The sequence below is a fragment of the Erpetoichthys calabaricus genome, chromosome 4, assembly GCF_900747795.2.
Source record: "Erpetoichthys calabaricus chromosome 4, fErpCal1.3, whole genome shotgun sequence".
Lineage (NCBI taxonomy): Eukaryota > Metazoa > Chordata > Cladistia > Polypteriformes > Polypteridae > Erpetoichthys > Erpetoichthys calabaricus.
The window spans coordinates 316,180,534-316,202,476 of NC_041397.2; the positions used below are offsets into that span (position 1 = coordinate 316,180,534).

At 41.4% G+C, this 21,943-nt stretch overlaps 2 protein-coding genes across 7 annotated transcripts in view; one reads left to right on the plus strand and one right to left on the minus strand.

Annotated features, from left to right (window-relative positions):
* The window catches only part of LOC114641108 (CD276 antigen homolog), a 722,545-nt gene that overhangs the window by 197,470 nt on the left and 503,132 nt on the right, over window positions 1-21,943 (plus strand). The window lies entirely within an intron of this gene.
* Window positions 1-21,943, minus strand: part of LOC114641109 (CD276 antigen homolog) — a 745,815-nt gene that overhangs the window by 136,235 nt on the left and 587,637 nt on the right. The gene's annotated exons all lie outside the window — the stretch shown is intronic.

Here is a 21,943-nt window from a genome sequence, read left to right on the forward strand (position 1 = left end):
CGGCTCCCTACTCCTAACGTCACGCTTCTCCCTCCCCTCGGCCTACAGCCTCTCTCTTGGATTATTGTGTATATATCACTCCTGCAAGTGAACTCTGATTCTTAATGCGATGAGAGAAGTTGCAAAATCAAACGGAATGTTCAAGCAAATTCTAGAAAAAAAACCTGATCTAAATCCATTAAGTAGTTCTCTCATTTGCTAGCTAAGTGGAGGTAAGATACTCCCTGAGGCTGGTGAGTGAGTGAGGAGGGCATCACCCCCATCCTCTCGGCCCACTGCGTCTCTCTTGGATCCATAGTGCAATGAGAGAAGTCACTAAATCAACCGGAATGTTCAACCAAATTATATAAAAAAACCCGATCTAAATCCATTACGTAGTTATCTCGCAAAAAACGGACAGACATACATACAGACAGATGCAGGATTTTATATATAAAGAGATGATCATTGGGTGCTGTTCTGTGATTTTTGGTGAATGTTGTCACATACTTGTGACTGGGAGGCAGCTAGAGGCCCTCAATAATAGTAATACCACACCAGACCCAGGGGTGGCGAGCTGCATTAACTCTCTCTCTCAACCCTCTGCAGACCATCCACGGGAAATCCTGTGAGGTTTCCGGCACCATTGATAATATCACTTCCAGTACCGGTGACACTAAAGATGTCACTTTCAGTCCTGAAGACATCACTTCCTGGTCTGGCACTATTGATGACGTCACTTCTGGTCCCGATGACATCACTTCCTTTACTGGCCTTTAAAGCCGCCATCTTGCCTCCATACCATCAGTTCTGTTCTGGACTCTAACCTGTGATCATATCTCAACAATTTGCCCATTTTGCGTCCAGGGCAAATTATACGGGTTGCTGCCCCAAACCTTTGCGATGTCTCTTGGTCATTTCTGTAACAATGGGTTAAACAAAAACGAGAGATGGTCACTGAGTTCTAACTAGTTTTTAATTTTATTTGAAATATTGGTGCAAATGAGAGCAGCATTCTGATCGTGGAGTTGTTTTGGATAGTTGCATTCCTGGGGAGGGATACACCCTAAGGTTGCATTTGAAAATCCCACTACTAACACCACACGTAAGTGGAATAATCACGACCTGTTGCTGAATAACTAGCAGGATCTCAGTCCATCCCTGGTGGGTACACTCTGTGATGATGCATTATTAGTTAACATGGACATCTTCTTTTATAATACGCTGCCGTGATTGTTCGTTTGTCAGTCCATGACTTTAAACCCCCTGTAGCTCGCAAACCGGTTGACCTATTGACCTGAAATTTGGTACACATATACTACATGACCTCTATTGTCTGCTTTTGGGGTGATGATTGACCTCCAAGATCAAAGGTCAACCCTGAAAGGTCAGGGTCAAAAATCAAATGGCCTGTAGCTTGAAATTTGGTACACATATACTACGCTGAAACTCTGCACTACAGCTTTTTATTAAAAGAGAAGAGTTTTGGAAATAGTGCTCTTTTTTTTTTTTTTTTTATTTTATTGTAGAATCAACTCTCGGCAGCAGACCACCTTCGCTGTCACTTCCCCTACCTCTCCATATCTCTAAATCATTCTTGAGGCAGATTGAAGACTTAAGTGCCAGCTTAAGTGAAAAATTAAGAAAAACGTACTAAGTAACTGTAACACAAACACTGACTTAATCAGTTTTAATGCAAAAAGATGCTGAGGGAAGAAGAGAAGATGCGGGTCACTAGGGTGGAGAAAAGAAAAGCTGCTCAGGGAGCAGCAAGTGCATCAACCTCTGAGCAAACGAATGCTAAACCTACAAAGAAAGAGGAGAAAAAGTATAAAGAATGCACTCAGCATTTACGACAGGCTGATGCAGAGTGAAACAGAATTGCTTGAACAACTGAGAGCAAACAACAGACCATACAACGAAGACAGGCCGACACTGACCAAAAGAGAATCACAAGAGCAAATTTAGATTGAGGAAGAGGCTAATCGACGTCAGCAATCTGTGGTCAAACGCGCCAGAATTGCAAAGGCAAATGAGACAGAGCAAAACGGCATTGAGCGACAACAACGAGACGCTGATCGAGTGACAACAGCTAGAACAAACAAGACCGATGACCAGAGAGCATATCGTTTAAGACAAAACACTGCAAGGTGCAGCTTACAGTGTGCTGTTACAGTCACCTGCAGCTCCCAAACCATTTGTCCTACTGACCTTAAATTTGGTACACATATACGGTCATCGAAGGTCAAGCTCAAGGGTCAACGGAGTATGGTCAAGTCAAGTGTATTCACTGCATGTTATCTATAAATAATATTTAACAATTAATAGTGGGTGTGGAGCTACATGACAAAGCTGGTCATAAAAACAGCCAGTTCAGAGTGTGAAAAAAGTGGGGAAACGGATTGAGAACACCTGCCTGTAAGTATTTTGAAGCCATTTCTCCATTGCTAATATTCAATGACTTCGGTGAGAAGCATGCCGGTGAGTCTCGGGAAGGATATTGGGTTGGATCGGCTCATAGAGTTGGGAAAAATAAGGTGCTGTCTCTCACTAGTGCGCGAAGTTGAGAGGTTCCGGCTAGATATAGTCGGACTCACCTCGACGCACAGCTTGGACTCTGGAACCAATCTCCTTGAGAGGGGCTGGACTCTGTACCACTCTGGAGTTGCCCCCGGTGAGAGGCGCCGAGCGGGTGTGGGTATACTTATTGCCCCCCGACTTGGAGCCTGTACATTGGGGTTTACCCCGGTGGATGAGAGGGTAGCCTCCCTTCGCCTTCGGGTGGGGGGACGGGTCCTAACTGTTGTTTGTGCGTATGCACCGAACATTATGACCAGGGAAGTCTGGTCATAACTTTTATGGACAGAATTTCTAGGCGCAGCCAGAGCGTTGAGGGGGTCCGGTTTGGTGGGCTCAGGATTGGGTCACTGCTTTTTGCAGATGATGTTGTCCTGTTTGCTTCATCAGGCCGTGATCTTCAGCTCTCTCTGGATCGGTTCGCAGCTGAGTGTGAAGCAGCTGGGATGAGAATCAGCACCTCCAAATCCGAGACCATGGTCCTCAGCCGGAAAAGGGTGGAGTGCCCTCTCAGGGTTGGTAGCGAGATCCTGCCTCAAGTGGAGGAGTTCAAGTATCTCGGAATCTTGTTCACGAGTGAGGGAAGAATGGAGCGTGAGATCGACAGGCGGATCGGTGCGGCATCCGCAGTAATGCGGGCGCTGCATCGGTCTGTCGTGGTGAAAAAGGAGCTGAGCCGCAAGGCGAAGCTCTCAATTTACCAGTCGATCTATGTTCCTACCCTCACCTATGGTCATGAACTATGGGTAGTGACCGAAAGAACGAGATCGCGAATACAAGCGGCTGAAATGAGTTTCCTCCGCAGGGTGTCTGGGCTTTCCCTTAAAGATAGGGTGAGAAGCTCAGTCATCCGGGAGGGGCTCAGAGTAGAGCCGCTGCTCCTCCGCATCGAGAGGAGTCAGATGAGGTGGCTTGGGCATCTGATCAGGATGCCTCCTGGACGCCTCCCTGGTGAGGTGTTCCGGGCACGTCCAACCGGGAGGAGGCCCCAGGGAAGACCCAGGACACGTTGGAGGGACTATGTCTCCCGGCTGGCCTGGGAACGCCTTGGGATTCTCCCGGAAGAGCTAGAAGAAGTGGCCGGGGAGAGGGAAGTCTGGGCATCTCTGCTCAAGCTGCTGCCCCCGCGACCCGACCTCGGATAAGCGGGAGACAATGGATGGATGGATGGAAGGTGCTGTCTCTGACACCAAGTGAGCAGTGTGATGAAGAGCCTGTGGCATAAATGTATGGAATTGGGACCTGAAAGATGAGAGTGTGTCGGGCCAAATGAAAGATCAGGGTAACAGCAGTAGGAATGGACGGTGACTAAGGAAGCAGACAGCAGTGTTGGCCACCAAAGAACCAAGTATCCTTTTAAGGGCCATTCATTTGCCCTGAGTGATGAAAAAGTTCCTCTCTCTCTTTAAAATAGCTTTAATAATAATGTCAACAGATATTTGCTTTCAGTAAGTAAAAGTAAATACAAGCGTACATCAAAGATAATCCTGTGCCTGGCCTATAACTAGGAACGACATTGAGGTGGTGCAGCTTTTTACCTGCTTGCCTTCAGAGACCAGTGCCCGTATTCATCAAGCATCACAGAATTACTCCTAGCAATTCCACTAAAAGTCTGACTAGGAAAGAAATTCAAGCTACGTCAGAGTGTGACAGGAGATAAAGTTATAAAATGTTCCACAGGCACAGACAGAAATTAGTAGGAGTCCATGGTTAAGTATGAATGTCACCCCCTGAGCCACAAAGTGGAACTCATGAAGCCTGTGGCCGGGGAGTGGAAGGACAGACTGGGAAGCCAATCAAGTTGTCCCTTTTAATCGTTGCAAGACAAAATAAACAAAAATAAAATGATTCCTCCTTCTTTGAGGTTTAGGAAAATCTCGTGCTCCACCATTTACCTTCTTCCCCTTAAATATAATATTAATATATTATTAATTTTCACCGTTATGCTGATGACACCCAGCTCTACCTTGCTAGTAAATCCACCTCCTCTTTTCCACCACCTTCGCTTATTGACTGCATTGCTGAAATTAAATCCTGGTTTTCTTCAAATTTTCTTAAATTAAACAGTGACAAAACTGAGGTTTTCCTCATTGGTTCAAAATCATCATTATCCAAAACCAATAATCTCTCTCTTATTATTGATAACTCTGTTGTTTCCCCATCACCTCAGGTGAAGAGTCTGGGTGTCATCCTCGACAGTACTCTGTCTTTCCAATCTCACATTAATAACATCACCCGGTCTGCTTACTTCCACCTACGTAATATTAATCACATTCGTCCCTCCCTCACTCCTCACACCACTGCCATTCTTGTTCATAGTCTTGTCACTTCTCAGCTGGACTACTGCAATTCACTCCTCTTTGGTCTACCTAATAAATCTCTTCATAAGCTTCAGTTAGTCCAGAATTCTGCAGCACGCATCATCACTCGAACCTCATCTATTCACCATATTAACTCCGGTCTTGCAGCAGCTTCATTGGCTCCCGATTAAGTTTCGAACTGATTTTAAGATTCTGCTTTTAACATTAAGGCCATTGTGGACAAAAAAGGCACACTGACAGCAGGCAGATAATATTTCTTTAGTTCTCTTTATTATTCATTCGGAGTCACAGTAAGTAGAGATTCAAAGAGCATAACTTATTGCCGCGAAGCTCAGTTTGAACCCCGAATAAAAATTAGGAGGGGTTTTTTATAATTCAGCATCTCGTGATTAATAAGACAGAAAAACATCCTTATCATCTACGTAGAGTTAAACAATATGTCTGTTGAGCTAAGCATTATCTGTGTTCTCAAAGCTAAGCACAGGAGAGACGCCTTTGCATAAACTACATGTACTTTCTGCAGCCTTGTGACCTTGTCCCTGAGAAAGGAAAAAACAAGAAACAGCTTAGATTTTATTCATGTGGACACTATTTCTCCTGAACCCTGGAATAACATATTTTTGTTAGTTCATAAGCCAAAGCGTCTCTCACTGGCAAGTTACAAAGTAGTTATTATAAAAATTATAATTTACTAAACACACAAAATACATGGTGCTGAGGAGAACATTCTTCTTCTACTTCTTCTACACCATTCATAACCTCGCCCCTCCATATCTATCTGACCTTCTTCATGTTGCCATTCCCTCCCGTAACCTTAGATTCTCTTCCTCCACCCATCTGACCGGCCCTCTCGCCCGTCTAACCACCACGGGGAGCAGAGCATTCAGTCGTTCTGCTCCCAAGCTCTGGAATTTATTACCTACCAAGCTCAGAAACATCAAATCATATTAATTCTTCAAATGTAAACTTAAAACACATCTGTTTAAAATGGCTTTTTCTTTTTCTTTATGATTACAGTGGTTTTGTTTGGTTTTAATTTTTAGATTTTTTGATGTTTTAAGTTGTTTATAATTGTGTCTTTTATTTATTTTATTTATTGTTTGTTCGGTGTCCTTGAGTTCTCTGAAAGGCGCCTTGTATAAATAAAATGTATTATTATTATTATTATTATTATGTGGCTCGTTCGGGTCTTCAGAGAAAAAGATGCCTCTTTCTTAATCAGCGCGTCTTTTATAAAGAATCTTCCGGAAGAGGCGGGGCTAAGTGCCCTTACTGGCCAGCTTCTCAGAGCTGTGTCAGTGGTATCCCCCAATCTCATCTCAGCGGGTTATTAAATACCTTTCTCCAGGTACGTGACAAGACGTTTTGCAGTTTCCCTGGAAATCACGATAATGCTTTGTAGTTTTCTGAAAACTAATACAAGGCTTGATAATAATAATAAAAATAATAATATTTACAGTAAAGGAAAACATAATAACGTAGGACATTGCACTTCGCAGCAACATTTTGAATAATATTCCTGCCTATATGGTATTAGTAAAGCCACTCTTTCTAGACTCCAATTGGTTCAAAATGCGGCTGCAAGGCTTTTAACTGGAAGCAGCAGAAGCCAACACATTACACCGATTTTAAAAACCCTACACTGGCTGTCGGTTAGATTCAGAATTGATTTTAAGATACTCCTCTTAACCTATAAGGCACTAAATGGTCTAGCCCCTGCCTACTTGAGTGTCTTGCTCCATCGTCACAATCCCCCTCGTGTTCTTAGATCTGCAGATCAGCTGCTCCTAACCGTTCCCAAGGCACATTTTAAAGTTCGTGGTGAAAGGGCTTTTTCCGTCTGTGCACCCAAACTCTGGAACTCCTTACCTTTAGTGGTTAGGCAAGCCGCTTCAGTCGCCACATTCAAATCACACCTAAAAACACACTTCTTCACATTGGCTTTTAATTCTTAACCTGTCTTATTTCCACTTGCTTTTTGCTATTTCTCTGTTTTATTGGGTCCCCTGACCTGTTTTTAGTGTCTCTGTTTTAATTCTCTCTTAATGTTTGTTTTTAATATTTTGCTTTTAGTCTTGCTTGTTTTAACTGTACAGCACTTCGGTCAGTTGTAATGCTGTGTTTTTAAGCGCTTAACAAATAAAAATGGTATGGTATGGTATGGTAATATTGTAACAGGCAGTGAGTTGGAAAGACCAAGACACACATACTGAATGAGAGTCAAGTCTAATAGCAGGCATTTTTATTTAACAATCAATCAATGATCCACTGCTCTTACACATACACATTAAGAAGTTCATTTGTATTCACATATTAATGGATACCTAAAAGAGTTGTATTATATTTGTTTATATTTTATTTGTAATACATTTTATTGTATGACTCCTTACAGAAATAAGCATTTATTATATTAAAGGCTGGACCAGTGCTACACATGAATGATCTTTCACCAACATAGGGCTGGACAAACAGCAGATTGCATATTTTGTGCACAATCTATTTGAAGATGTTTGTGTCAATTGTCAATGATTGGATGCTGGAGGGCGCTGTTGCCCAGTGAAACCCAACAGACAGATGCAGACACTGGTTTAAAAGCACCAAGAAGTAATTTAATTTTTTCTCGAAAGTGCCCCAACGCACCTCCACCACCAAAAACAATAAATCAATAATCACAACAATACAATAATATTCCTCCTCTCCTCCCAGCAGCTCTGTCACACTCCCTCCCAACTCCGGCTCAGCTTACTTGGTCTCCCATAGTCCTTTATATAGTCATTGATCCGGAAGTGCTTCTCCTCTTCTGTTCACGTGACTTGTCAGTACTTTCGGGTCAGGTGGAGAATTATATTTTTCTTCAGCCCTGAAGTACTTCTGTTCTTCCGTTTCCATGACTAAGGAGTACTTCTGGGCTATATGGGAAATAAAAATCTCTGTGTCTCCCTGCAGCATCACCCAGCAGCACCCATGACACCCAGCAGGGCTGTGAAGCCCAACTCCGTCTTCCATGATGCCCTGCGGGAATCCGTGGCACCTCTAGATCCTGGATGTGTCGGCCAGGATGAGCTGCCGGCCATCCATCACACAATATATTAAAAGAAATTTATGTTTTGAAATATTTAAGATATCGTCATTAAAATATATATTTGATCTGTATATAATTTATATCATATTGCAAAATGTCCACATTTTTCAGGAATATTGCACTATTTTTATTTTCATCAGGGACTGATTACTAAATGACACTATTTGCATGTTACCTACTTGTGTGTATTCATAAACAGTGGCATAATTAATCAGCAAATTAAACCTAACAAAAAAATAAAAAGCAAAAAAAGAATTTACATATATCTAAATTCCTGCTTCATTCAGTAAATATTTAGAATAACCATTTTGTAATTCATGCTTTGTTTGATATAGCTTGTTTACTTATGGTAGGAGTCCAATTAAAAGTAGAAATTGGTTGACATGAAAAGCTGCAGCCACAGAGGCTTACAGGACAGAACTGGCTTCTCGAGAACTCGATGGGACCATCTGTACATTCATAGCACCCAGGTAAGAGGTCCGCATTCAGCCCACACTGAAGTAGTAAGGGGATTCCATGAGATATTCTCTGAATGCGTGATTCGTCTGTTTAATGCGCTGGTCCCTCTCTGAGTATTGTACTAGCCTTGCGCACAATGATTGCTGGACTAGGCTTCAACTTCCCCATCCCCTGCTTCGGATAGCGGGGTATAGAAGATAGATGGATGAATGGAGGATATGCATGTCCTAACTCTAATCATTCGCCATATCTTATTGCTTAGTATATGAATAAGATGTTCGCATTCAGCCAACAACAGACTACTAATGGAACATAGAATTACTGCAGGGTCTTGTTAATAATTTGTAAATTTCTACATAATTAACTATGTAGTTTAAGTTTTGTATGTTTTAAATGATATATTTAGCATACAGTAACATTTTTATTCTTACTTATTCCCAAAGAAAATGATTCTGTACATTCATTATGTTAAAATTTGTGACTTCTGCTTTTCCAATGAATTGGGAATATTTATTCTTCTCAACAGGAATATTCTTGTATCCTGTTAAAGTTTAGCTAGTTAATAAAAAATACATTTATTTTTTCTCTTGATCTATTGTATACCTGTTTGATATGGGATTCATAAAATGTGTTTAATGTATTTCATGCACCATCTGTTGGAAGTACAAACGTATATTGTACTGTGTAAATAAAAGAATACGTTTAATTATGAAAACACATTTGTGTCATCTTATGGAATGAGAGAGACATAGCAACCGGACGGACACACAGACAGGCATAAAGAAACATATCCTTTTATTAAGATGATCTTTTAACAACCCGTCTTGGTCATGTTCATCACTCTTAGTGGTAATGGATTCAGCAAGTGGAGTAAATCCTTTAGGAACAATTCAAACATTTACTCCAAAGCCAGCTGCCATAACTGTTTCTTTTGAATTACTGGTGGAAAGCAAAGCAGACAAGAGGAGAACAAGAGGAGAATATGGAGATTTTACCCAATGGCCATCCTGGTTGAGAACAGAACAGGGTTGGGAGTTTCCAAAGTAAACAAGATGTGAAGAGCCACTTAGGAGGAAATCCAATAAGAAGAGTACATGCAGTAGAGATACAGGATTCTGTAGATGAGAAGGAAAGACTGATGCTTGAATGCTTTGGCCCATAGTCTCTAAATAAAAAAAACGAGGAAAAAAATATTGAATTGTTAAGTAAGGATGGCTTATAAACACGCAGCGTAACACATCCTTTTATTTCTTGTAGTCACTGCTAAGTTAGTAGAGGCGCGCACACACTGGAAACCAAGCCGAGATTTCCCTTCTTCTCTGTCTGCTCACTGGCCTCATGGCAGCAGTTCCTTCTCTCTTTCCGTTGTTCAGTTAGTTGTTCTCCTTGTCCCTCTTGATAGTCGCCTCTTTGATGCACACATCATAAACTGCAGTGTCTTTATGAGACAGCGTCTGAAAAACAAAATCAGGATGATGAGATTTTGTGGCACACCCAGTGGTCCACTACCCATCCATCCATCCATTTTCCAACCTGCTGAATCCGAACAAAGGGTCACGGGGGTCTGCTGGAGCCAATCCCAGCCAACACAGGGCACAAGGCAGGAACCAATCCTGGGCAGGGTGCCAACCCACCGCAGGACACACACAAACACACCCACACACCAAGCACACACACTAGGGCCAATTTAGAATCGCCAATCCACCTAACCTGCATGTCTTAGGACTGTGGGAGGAAACCGGAGCGCCCGGAGGAAACCCACGCAGACACGGGGAGAACATGCAAACTCCACGCAGGGAGGACCCAGGAAGCGAACCCAGGTCCCCAGGTCTCCCAACTGCGAGGCAGCAGCGCTACCCACTGCACCACCGTGCCGCCGCATTACAATTTATTTGAGAAATTCCAGTCTGGTTTCCGCACTGGTCATAGTACAGAAACGGCACTGACGCAGGTTGTAAATGACAGTCTGATATCCTCTGATGAAGGAAACTCCACTGTAATTATGTTGTTGGACTTAAGTGCAGCATTTGACACCATCGACCATTCTATTTTACTGAACAGGCTAGAAAATGATGTTGGGCTTACAGGCACTGTGCTCGCTTGATTTAGTTCTTATTTATCAAATCGATTCCAATACGTACAGAAATGTGCTGACAGTACTCCATCATTATACACAGAAGTTCAATATGGTGTCCCACAGGGCTCAGTACTGGGACCTTTGCTGTTTTCACTTTATTGGGATCTTCCACTGGGATCTATCATTAGGAAACATAATGTTAATTTTCACTCTTTTGTTATGTAAGATTTTGCATATAACTTGATAAATATTTTGTATGTATTTATTTATAAATGTAATTTAGTGTTACGTTACTGAGTGTTAGGGGTTGTACAGTGAATCTATAAATCTACACATCACCATTTAATCAGGTTGTATGGTTGCCAATATTAAAATGTACTTTGCATAATGGTATTATTTATGAATATTATCAATAATACATTAATTAATTAATATATTATTATTAGAAGAGAAGGTGGGGATAAGTCATATACTATAATACCTTATAAACAGTGGTAAGTCTGTGAGATTAGGCATTCTGACAAAGGCTACTTATTAATAATACAATAGGGGAAAGTAGAGCAATATATTACTCTACCAAAACAAAACACACTCGTATGCGGATGACACTCATTTATACCTTACTAGGGGGCTCCGCTCCCTGCTCGCTTCGCTCGCCAACCCCTGGCGTTGGGGCATGACAAAGAGTGAGATGTATGAATTAGATATAGAATAGTGTGCAGGTGTGTATGATGCATATAGAAAGCCAAAAATACAGTGTTTGGCACAGAGTAATGGTTTATTGGAATATTTCTTTGTACACAGCATTAGTAGTAAAGATGGTGTCCTGTCTTTGAATGAGTCTTCCTTGGCATGGAGCATTTATAACTTTAACTTTAACGTCAGATGAACGTCGAACACGTGAGAAGGCAACATAAAGTTGTCCATGTCCAAAAATGGGTTCAGAGAGGTAGATGCCAACCTTGTCCATGGTTTGTCCTTGTGATTTGTTGATGGTCATGGCAAATGCAGGTTTAATGGGGAACTGTTGGTGTTTCAATGTAAAAGGTAATTCTAGGTCAGAACTCGTAAGGTCAATTCTAGGAATGAGAACAGTATTGTTAGCATGTGATCCTGTAAGAACTGTTGCTTGAATAACATTGTGTGTCATGGTGTTGACGACTATACGTGTGCCATTGCATAAACCCTGTTTAGTGTTAAGGTTTCTTAATAGCATGATTATTGTTCCGTTTTTAAGGCTAAGATTGTGTTGTGTTAATTCGGCTGGGTTAATAGTGTTCAAATATTCTAAGGGGAAATTCAGATGTTCTTTGTCGTCACAGAGTCAACTTTGTCAGAGCTTAGAAAGAGCCGTGTCTCTCCAGGAAGTAATGAAATGACCTGGTTATTAATGTGATCAACAGTAATATTTTTTGGACATAATAAAGTGCATTGTGTTAAAAGGGGCATTTGGTCTAATGTGACCGCTGTTCCAAATATCTCCGTAATCTGGGTGAAGTCCATCTGTATTGGTGAGTGTACAATGTTCTAGTTGTAATAACCAATTGTTATATTCGGGATTTGGAAATGGCATGTTTTGTACCAAGTGTATCTTTAGAAAGCAAAGCCAATTGTTCGCGTAACATTTTTTGTTCCGCGGTTTTAGAAGCGCGCCGAGGTGAATTTTTTTGTTTGATGCGGGTTCGTGTTTGTGGTCCCGTTACTTGAGCCATCTAGTTTTGTATCCGTGATCATGAATTGATGACTTGTTTGATCTTTATCGTTAGGAATATGGATAAGTAATAAGGAGGATCGAACTCGCTGTTAATATGCGGACTGTTCGTTTCTTCGTATTATCAGCAATCAGGTCTCGCGCCTGTATATGTATTGTAGTTCGGTCTCGTGTTGTTTATATGACGTCGTCACGTATTTTAAGGTGGACTGAATAATAGCTGAGAGCATGGCATGTGGAGCAATAGGTAAGCACTGTCTAAAATCTACTCCTAATAAAAGTACCTTCACTCCAAAGGGAATATTATTATTCATCAACACAATGCCAATTGTCTGCGTATTTTAAGGTGGACTGAACAATAGCTGAGCGCTTTGTAAGTGGAGTAATAGTTAAGCACTGTCTAAAATCTTCTCCTAATAAAAGTACCTTTCCCGCAAAGGGAATATTATTATTCATCAACGTTTGTAGAAGTTTATCAGTGGTGTTGAGTAAGTGACTGGATGCCATTGTACATTCATCTATAATTAATAGTGTGGCAAGACGGATGTCATGTGCATTGTTACTGTGCATTGTCATAGTGGATACAGATGTTTCTGTGATTGGGACCGGTATTTTGAATAAGGAGTGACATGTGTTTTTGGAGCCGAGACATTTTTTCTTCCGCGGTTTCAGAAGCGCTTTGTAGGTGCCGACGTGATTTGTGCATATTTGCATTCTTGATTTGTTTCAGGGTGCACTGTTCCAATGCGATGTAATATTTGTCCACATACGCGAAAGCAGTATGGGTCATTGCCTTTTGGTGACCTGATATTTACTCCGGTAGATGCAAAATCAAATGAACTATTGTAGGATGTAATGCAGATGCGCCGCCGTGTATTTTGTTGTTTCATGCGGGTTCGTGTGTTTGGTCCCGTTATCCGAGCTGAATCGTTTTGTACCCGTGAGCGTGTATTCATGACTTGTTTGTTCCTCAGCATGCGAAATATGGATAAGTAATAAGGAGGATCGCACTCACTGTTAATATGGAGCCTTTTCTGCAGTTGAACGGTTAATAGTGGTTTATTGTAAGGAGATCCACCTATGCTGCCTAGTGTGAAGGTGTTGAGATGACGTATGTTTAATATGGATGGTTCCTTTAGAAATGGGGCTTTGGGTGTCACTTCTTATTGATGTTTGTGGGTCTGATTCGTCATTGTTGTGAACGTTTCGTGTGCCATGTCTCGTCTAAAACAGAAATGTTAATTGTTGGAGGGAATGACGCTGATCACAACGATATTTTGTCATCATTTAACTCAGTTGGAATCCCCATTAGTTTTACTGAATCAGCCCACAATCTAGGAGTTATCTTTGACTCACTCTAATGTCATTTAAATCAGATATTACAAAGTTATCTAAATCAGGTTTCTTCCATCTTAAAAAATGTTGGGAAATTACGGCGCTTTCTAAATAAACAGGATTGTGAGAAATTAATTCATGCATTTATTTCTAGTAGGATTGACTACTGCAATGTGGTGTTCACTGGATGTTCAAACTGTTCTTTATACAGCCTCCAGTTAATCCAAAATGCTGCTGCAAGAATTACTTACAAGAACAAGAAAATACAAACACATAACTCCAGTTCTTAAATCCTTACACTGGCTCCCGGTTAAGTTCAGGGCAGATTTCAAAATCATCCTTTTAACATATAATGAATTAAATGGCCAAGGTCCTGCTTACTTGTCTGAACTTATCATGACCTAGAAACCAGAGAGCACATTAATATCTCAAGATGCCGGTCTGCTTATGATTCCAAGGATTAATAAAATAACAGTGGGAGGTCAAACTTTTAGTTACAGGGCCCCTAAACTGTGCAAAGGTCTGCCTGCTACTATAAGAGATGCCCCTTCGGTCTCAGCTTTTAAATCCCGGCTGAAGACTCACTACTGCAGTTTAGAACACCCTGACTAGAGCTGCTGATTAACTGTGCAGACTGCATCTCTGTTGTCAGTCATTAGCACTAAAACATAAGTAACATGATAGTTAGAATCTGATGCTAACCCTCACCTATTGTGTTTCTCTTCTTGGTACTCAAATGTGGCACTTGGTGCCACTGCCCACCCGCCAAGTTGTTTTGCCTGCCCAAGGTAAAGTCATCCCTGATGGAGGATCACAGGAATCATGGGGTAGAGGGGTCCTTTCATCGGATTTGCTGGCCCAGTGCTGTTTCAGCTGTGCATTGGCCAAAATGGGGGAGGCAGCCTGATGGCTGAGGTCTCCAGGGGCGTCATGTATAAACGGTGCGTACGCATAGAAATGTTGCGTACGAACGTTTCCACGCTCAAATCGCGATGTATAAAACCTAAACTTGGCGTAAAGCCATGCACATTTCCATGGTACCTCATACCCTGGCGCACGTAACTTCTCTGCTTTTGCAGACTGGTGGCACCCAGCGTCAAAGCAGTGCTACTGTTCCTGTGTGGTTACTCTTTCTTCCTTAGACCCACATTCCTGATGCGGCTTTATAAATACACTGAAACTAACTACATATTGTTTATTAGTGTAATGCATCTGATTGTAATTAACCTGTAGCAATATAATGGTCCAGGGAATAGCCATAGTATTCCAAATACCATAACTGCTTTAGCGTTGTTACTATCACTGCATCTTCTTCTTCTTTCAGCTGCTCCCATTAAGGGTTGCCACAGCAGATCATCTTTTTCCATATTACTCTCACTGCACCACTCGGAGTATTTATATCACTGTATCTGAGTGGGGAATCACAGCAGCAGCTGATCGGAAAGAGAATTATCGGTATACAGCATCAAGCACACACTGCCTCAGCCACGGCAAAACACTTCAAAGCCTTTCCTGTATGGACCTCGTTTTTCAGAAACAGTTTCATCCCAAGAACTATAAACGCACTCAATCAGTCCATCAAGTGCTCCTTGTAGAACTGTTTCTATCTATCTATCTATCTCTCTCTATCTCTCTGTCCGTTTGGCTCTCGATTGGTGTGGTCTGGGGTGGGCGTGTCTGTGGTTTCGGCCGTCGACGGCTGCTGCGTGTTGTGAGTATCTCTCTTTTTCTTTTCCTTTTTTTTGTTTTGTTTGTTTTAGTTTTACGAATTATTTTTCTGTTTTAAAAGAGGACGCGATAGCGGCTTTGCCGCTATGGCGGCGTCTAAAGCTATACGGGATGGCTTATCTCCACACAGTTTTTCTAACCTTTCCAGAAGGCACGCTGTAAGGTTGCTTGTTGATCCGGCGGTCTCGGTGGAGGCCTGCGTTATGGAGGTCGGTAGGGTGGTGGGGTGTAAGAATGTCCGGTTTGCCTCACGTATGAATAAAGCGGTGGTGATTTTCCTGGACGATGAAGCGCTTGTGTCCCGACTGGTCGAGCAGGGTGTAGTACTTAATGGCGCGCTGATCTCGGTGTTGCCGCTGTCGACTCCTGCCCGTAAGGTTATTATTTCTAATGTGCCTCCATTCTTGAGTAATGAAATCTTGCAGCGTGAACTGCGCAGGTATGGTGAAGTGATGTCTCCAATTAGCATGATTCCACTGGGCTGCAGATCCCCTGATTTAAAGCATGTCGTGTCTTTTCGGCGACAGCTTTATATGATTTTAAATAACGCGAATGATGAAGTTAATGTGGCCTTAAAGTTCCGAGTGGAGGGTGTGGATTACGTGGTGTTTGTGAGTTCTGAATCGATGAAATGTTTCAATTGTGGTAGAGCAGGCCATAAAGCGATTGATTGTAAAAGAGAGAATGTTTATTTAAGTGATGAAGAAAGTAGAGAGAGTGAGTCAGAGACTGAAGAGGAGGAGGAGCTTGAAGAAGATGAGCTGACTGATAGTGAGAATGAATTAGATGAAAAGGAAACTGAAGAGCAAATGGAGGCTGCTGACAAAGATAATGCTGCACTAGACTCTAAACAAGAGCATGAAAATAATAATGAAGGTGTGCTGGCCGAGGCTGGTGATACACCTGTTGATGAGCCCAGTGTCCCAGGTGAAGGAGCCTCCGTCCTTAAAGAAGGGCACACAGCTGAGACTGAGGAGGCCTCCACTGGTCAGGCTGCAGAGGTCTGCGGTGATAAGAATGTCCCCCTGTTCCAAAATGAAGGCAGCTGTAATGATGTAACAGGAGATGATCCATCTCCAAGTGGTGCAGCTCTGCCCACCAATAATGAGACAAACTCAGACATGGCAATTGTTGATATTAATGGGGAAAATCTTGAGTTGGGCCTGGGCACCAAACAAATAGCAAGCAGCAGCAGCAGCAAGGAAATAAAAGTTACAAAGAGAGCAGGAGTGAGTGAGGCAGCCATGATGGATGTGAGTGTGGAGTCGAGTGGGTGTAAGGAGACATCACAAATAACCACTAGAAAAAGAAAAGAAGCAGTGGAGTCCAGCACGGGTGCAAAGAAGATTTTAATGTCTGAAAATCTGTCCAAAAAACAAATTGTACCTGTTAATAAGAAGGATATTGCAGATAGTGGCGAAGGTGTGGAAGGTGAAAGAGAGACTGATTCTGACATTTCTGGTAACACCTTCTCAGTGTTTGGTATGGAGCCTAAAGGGGGATACAGTACGAAGAGCATCAGGAAGTTCTTGATATATTTAGAAGGAAAGAGGGGTGTTCAAGTGCAGGACTATTTTCCGGACCTCGATCTCTTTTTGAGCTCAGCAAAAAACATAAAGCGCAATGCAGGTAACTTAGGGTTGGACCAAAAAGAGACCACAAGGTTGAAAAACGTAATGAGCAGAGTGCGCAAGATTCTTCAGAATAAGTCCTGATGGATGGTCAAATCAAGAAAGTGAACCTCTTGGGTTTCTGGTGTGTTGTTTGTTTCTTTTGTGGTATAAATATGGCTGAGTTACATGTGGGGACCCTAAATGTGAATGGCTGTCGAGGCAATTTGAAGAGGAACTTGGTCTGTGATTTTTTAAGACAAAAACACTTAGATGTGGGGTTCCTACAAGAGACCCACTCAGATCTGGAGAGTCAGGCCGCCTGGGTGCAGGACTGGGGAGGGACGGGTTTTTTCAGTCATGGCACCAGTGTGAGTGCGGGGGTGGCAGTGCTGATTAGTAAAACCTCTGTGTTAAAAATCACAAAGGTGACTGAGGTTATGGCTGGCAGACTTTTAGTTGTACAGGCAGAGGATGGCCCCCACTCGTTGGTTTTTATTAATGTTTATGCCCCAAATAACGGCACTGCCAGGGTGGATTTTTTTTGAATTATTACGGGGGATTTTGGATGAATTTACTAATAATGAGATCGTCGTGCTGGGGGGGGATTTTAATTGTACAGAGGACTGGTTTATGGATAGAAATGGGGCTGAGCCGCACTTGGGGTCAGTCCGTATACTTAAGGAAATCGTCGAGGCCTACGACTTGGTGGATGTGTGGCGCTCTCACTTTCCAGCTGACAAACAGTTCACATGGCTCAAAGGGAGCAAAGGGCACCTCTCGATGGCCCGTTTAGATCGCTTTTACAGTCCTAAACGGCACCTAAATTTATTAACTACCACTCATATCACTCCTGTCGCTTTTTCCGATCACTCTCTGGTTTCTGTTACTTTTCTCCTCCCATCTCCACAAAAATATAAATCATACTGGCACTTCAACACTACTCTACTTCAGGACAGTCATTTTGTGAAATGTTTTAATTTTTTTTGGGAGCAGTGGAGATCCACAAAGCTGCGTTTTGGATCCCTGAGACAGTGGTGGGACGTGTCCAAGGTGCAGATTCGACAATTTTGTCAGCAATACACTGAACACGTCACCAAGGCCTGCATTTTAAAAATGAAGACACTGGAGGAGGAGATCACTGAGATCCATCAGACTCTGCTAAATGGCTACTCTGAGGATCTGCTGCACACCCTGACCACGAAGAAAACAACACTACGGGATTTACTGGAGCTTCGAGCTCATGGCGCTTTAATACGTTCTCGTTTTCAACAACTTAATCATCTAGATGCACCTACAAAATTTTTCTTTACTTTGGAAAAAAAGGAGGCCCAAGGTAAAGTTATCCATGTTCTCCAAACAGATACTGGAGAAGAGCTGAGAGAGCCGGAGGACATCCGGGACTTTGCTGTGTCTTTTTATGAGACTTTGTTTTCAGAGGAGCCGCTCAGTCTCTCTTCTTCAGCTACTCTGTTCAAAGGACTGCCTCACATTTCTGACGATTCTGCCGAATTTCTGGACAGCGACCTCACTTTTCAAGAACTCACAGTTGCACTCAATGGTCTCAATACTGGAAAGACGCCGGGACTTGACGGATTACCAGTTGAATTTTATAAACAGTTCTGGCCGTTATTGGGCATGGATTTTTTTGAGGTTGTACAGGACAGTTTACAAGCAGGGGAGCTTCCGGTCAGTTGTCGGAGAGCTGTCGTCACGTTGCTTCCTAAGAAAGGCAACCTCTGCCTTCTGAAGAACTGGCGGCCCGTGAGCTTACTGTGCACGGATTATAAAATCATTTCAAAAGGATTAGCTACAAGGCTGAGAAATGTGATGGGCAGCATCATCAACCCCTACCAGTCCTACTGCGTACCGGACAGACAAATTCATGACAACATATTTGTGCTGAGGGACGTCATATCTGCCTCGAAAGCTTTCAACCTTGATGTTGGCGTTCTTTCTTTAGACCAAGAAAAGGCTTTTGATCGGGTCAACCACAAATATTTATTCACAACTCTAAGAGCATTTGGCTTTGGTTTACCATTTGTAAAGTACACCAAATTGTTGTATTCCAACATTTTTGGAGTCTTAAAAATCAGTGGGGTGTTAAGCCGGCTATTCGCTGTGACCAGGGGGATTCGTCAGGGGTGTCCTTTGTCGGGGATGTTATACGCCATCTCCATTGAGCCTTTTCTTAGACAGCTTGAGAAACACCTGCAGGGATTTACAATTCCACTGTGTAAAAATCTAACTTTTAAATTTCTGGCCTATGCAGATGACGTCGTGGTGTTTGTAAATTCTGATGAAGACGTCTCTGCTGTATGTAACTATTTAGCACTTTTTGAGGGAGCGTCTTCTGCTAAAGTTAACTGGGAGAAGGGGAATGCATATTTATCAGGGGACTGGGCACATCGTCCTCCGCCTGTCTTACCATCAAGGCTGGGCTGGAATAAGAAAGCTTTCCGTTACCTCGGGGTTGTGCTGGGTGGTGAAGACATTGAAAAAGACAACTGGGAGGGCTGTTTACAACAGATTGAGTTACGACTGAAGAAATGGCAGTGGATTGCGCCTAAGCTCTCTTTTAGAGGAAGAGTTCTTGTTATCAATAATCTCATTGCCTCCATGTTGTGGCACAGACTGATGAGTGTTAACCCGCCATCAGGACTCTTACACTCCATACAGAAATTATTGGTTAACTTTTTTTGGAATGGAGTGCACTGGCTGAAGAAAGGGCTCATCTGTTTACCGGTGGAGGATGGAGGACGAGGCCTGATTAATGTCTGCTGTAAGGCGGCTAGTTTCAGATTGTTAGTTTTACAGCGCCTTTTTTTCTCTTTAGAACCCCTAATTTGGAAAAGAATAGCCCTTTCATTTTTACATAAGATTGATAATTTGGGTTTTGATGTGCAGTTATTGCTCATAGATTTGAGCAGGTTTGATCTCACTCCGTTACCCAAATTTTACAAGGGAGTTTTACGTACTTGGAGCTCCTTTCTTCAGAGAGTGCCATCCAAGTCCCCTTCACTTTTCAATGAACCCCTCATTTTTAATTCTTTATTCACATGTCCACTGCTTTTTAAAATTAGTTTTGTTAAGAATTTGATCAAAAGTGGCATTGTGGTTGTTTCTCAATTATTGGAGGAGGACAACAAGAGTTTTAAAGATGCCAATGTGTTGGCTTCAGGGCTGGGCATTCGATCAATAAGAATGGTCAATTGTTTATTATCATTTATGGCAAAAGACTTCATCAGGCTAAGGGACAGTCAGGGGAACTCGACCTCAGTGCATAACAAGATGGAGGAGGAGGAGGAGGAGGAGGAGGGCTGCTTTACTGATCTGGAGGTGGAACCCAAATTGGACATGAATGGTGTGAGGGACGACTCGATTTTAAGGCTTGACGAACAGGAAAATAATTTTTTTCGATCTTTACCAAAAAAAGATGTGTATGTATACTGCATCAAAGTTTTCCATTTTTCAAGTTTAAAAAATACCATCATGACACCCTGGACTGAAACATTAAATGTAAAAACAGAGGTCAGGCCAGCATGGAGAGAATTTTATAAACCCCCTAATAATAAGAGAGCAGGCGATTTACAATGGAGAGTTGTACACGGGGTCATCGCAACAAATGTGTTTCTAAATAAACTTCAGAGTGATGTGAGCGATAAATGGGCCTTCTGTGGGGAGAAAGAGACTGTTTATCATTTATTTTTATATTGTACGAGACTGCAAACTCTGTTGATGTATTTTCAGAAAATATGTGAAAAATTTACTGTTTCTTTTGATGTTCAGAGATTTATTTGGGGCATGAAATATAACAAGACATCAAAATCAAAATTTCAACTTTTAAATTATTTGCTTGGGCAAGCAAAGTTAGCCATTTTAAAAAGCCGTAATAATAAACAGTGTGGTACGTTACCAGATGAGGTACTGTTTATTTTCAAATTTTATGTAATTTCAAGAATCAAGCTTGAATTTACATATTATAAAACAATGTGTAATATCGAAGAATTTGAAAAAGTGTGGGGAGTGAAGGGGGTGCTGTGTTCTATTGAGGAGGGGCAACTAAAAATAAATTTGGAATAACGTAGAAGAGCGGGTGTGAAATTGTAATGTTAAATGTTAGAAGGATTAGCTGGAGTACTGAATACTAAATAAAGACATGTGTACTTAATGTGTGGGGACTGGGAGTAGTGGAGGAGTAATACATTGTTATATTGAGAAATTGTTATTTGTATTGATGTGTTCATGTCTTCTGTTTATTGTGCACAATAAAGTTTTATTAAAAATTTAAAAAAATTATCTATCTGTCTATCATATAGTGCCTTCCATATCTATCTATCTATCTATCTATCTATCTATCTAAACACTGTTCAGTTAATGTATTCAAAATGATGTATGTGCCCGGCATTTTGAACACTATATTTATTTATTCTTTTTGTATGGGCGCATTTTTGGACGAACCTCACAAGCCTCGAAATTTACCTTTCACTAGTACGAGTGAAATGACAAGCACGGAAATTAGAGAATATTTAATGGAACTAGACCATTTTATGTATGAATTGTCCTAACTTTATATATTCGGGAATGATTTTATCAGGCTTTGACGTTATATATAATCAGGAATGACTTTATATATTCTGATATTGACTTTATATATTCAAGTTTTGTCTTTATATATTCGAGAATTACTTTATATATTCCGACGTTGGCTTTATATAATCAGGGTTTGAGAACACTGACTTTCTATATTCAGAAAAGCATCGTATTTGCCTGTATATATATATATATATATATATATATATATATATATATATATATATATATATATATATATATATATATATATCAGCCTATCGTTTTAAATGAATCAGACATTCGTGGCAAACTGATAAAACGTTAAAAGCAACTTTTTTTTAAGACAACAAATAAAATATCACATTTAAATTATTATGCCATTTGTCTCCAATACCTTTTTTGTCAGCAACAGAAAAAGGAAAGAAAGAAAGAAAGAAAGAAAGAAAAGCGTGTTCCATAATAAAATTGTCAGTTAGATTAAAGTTCCAG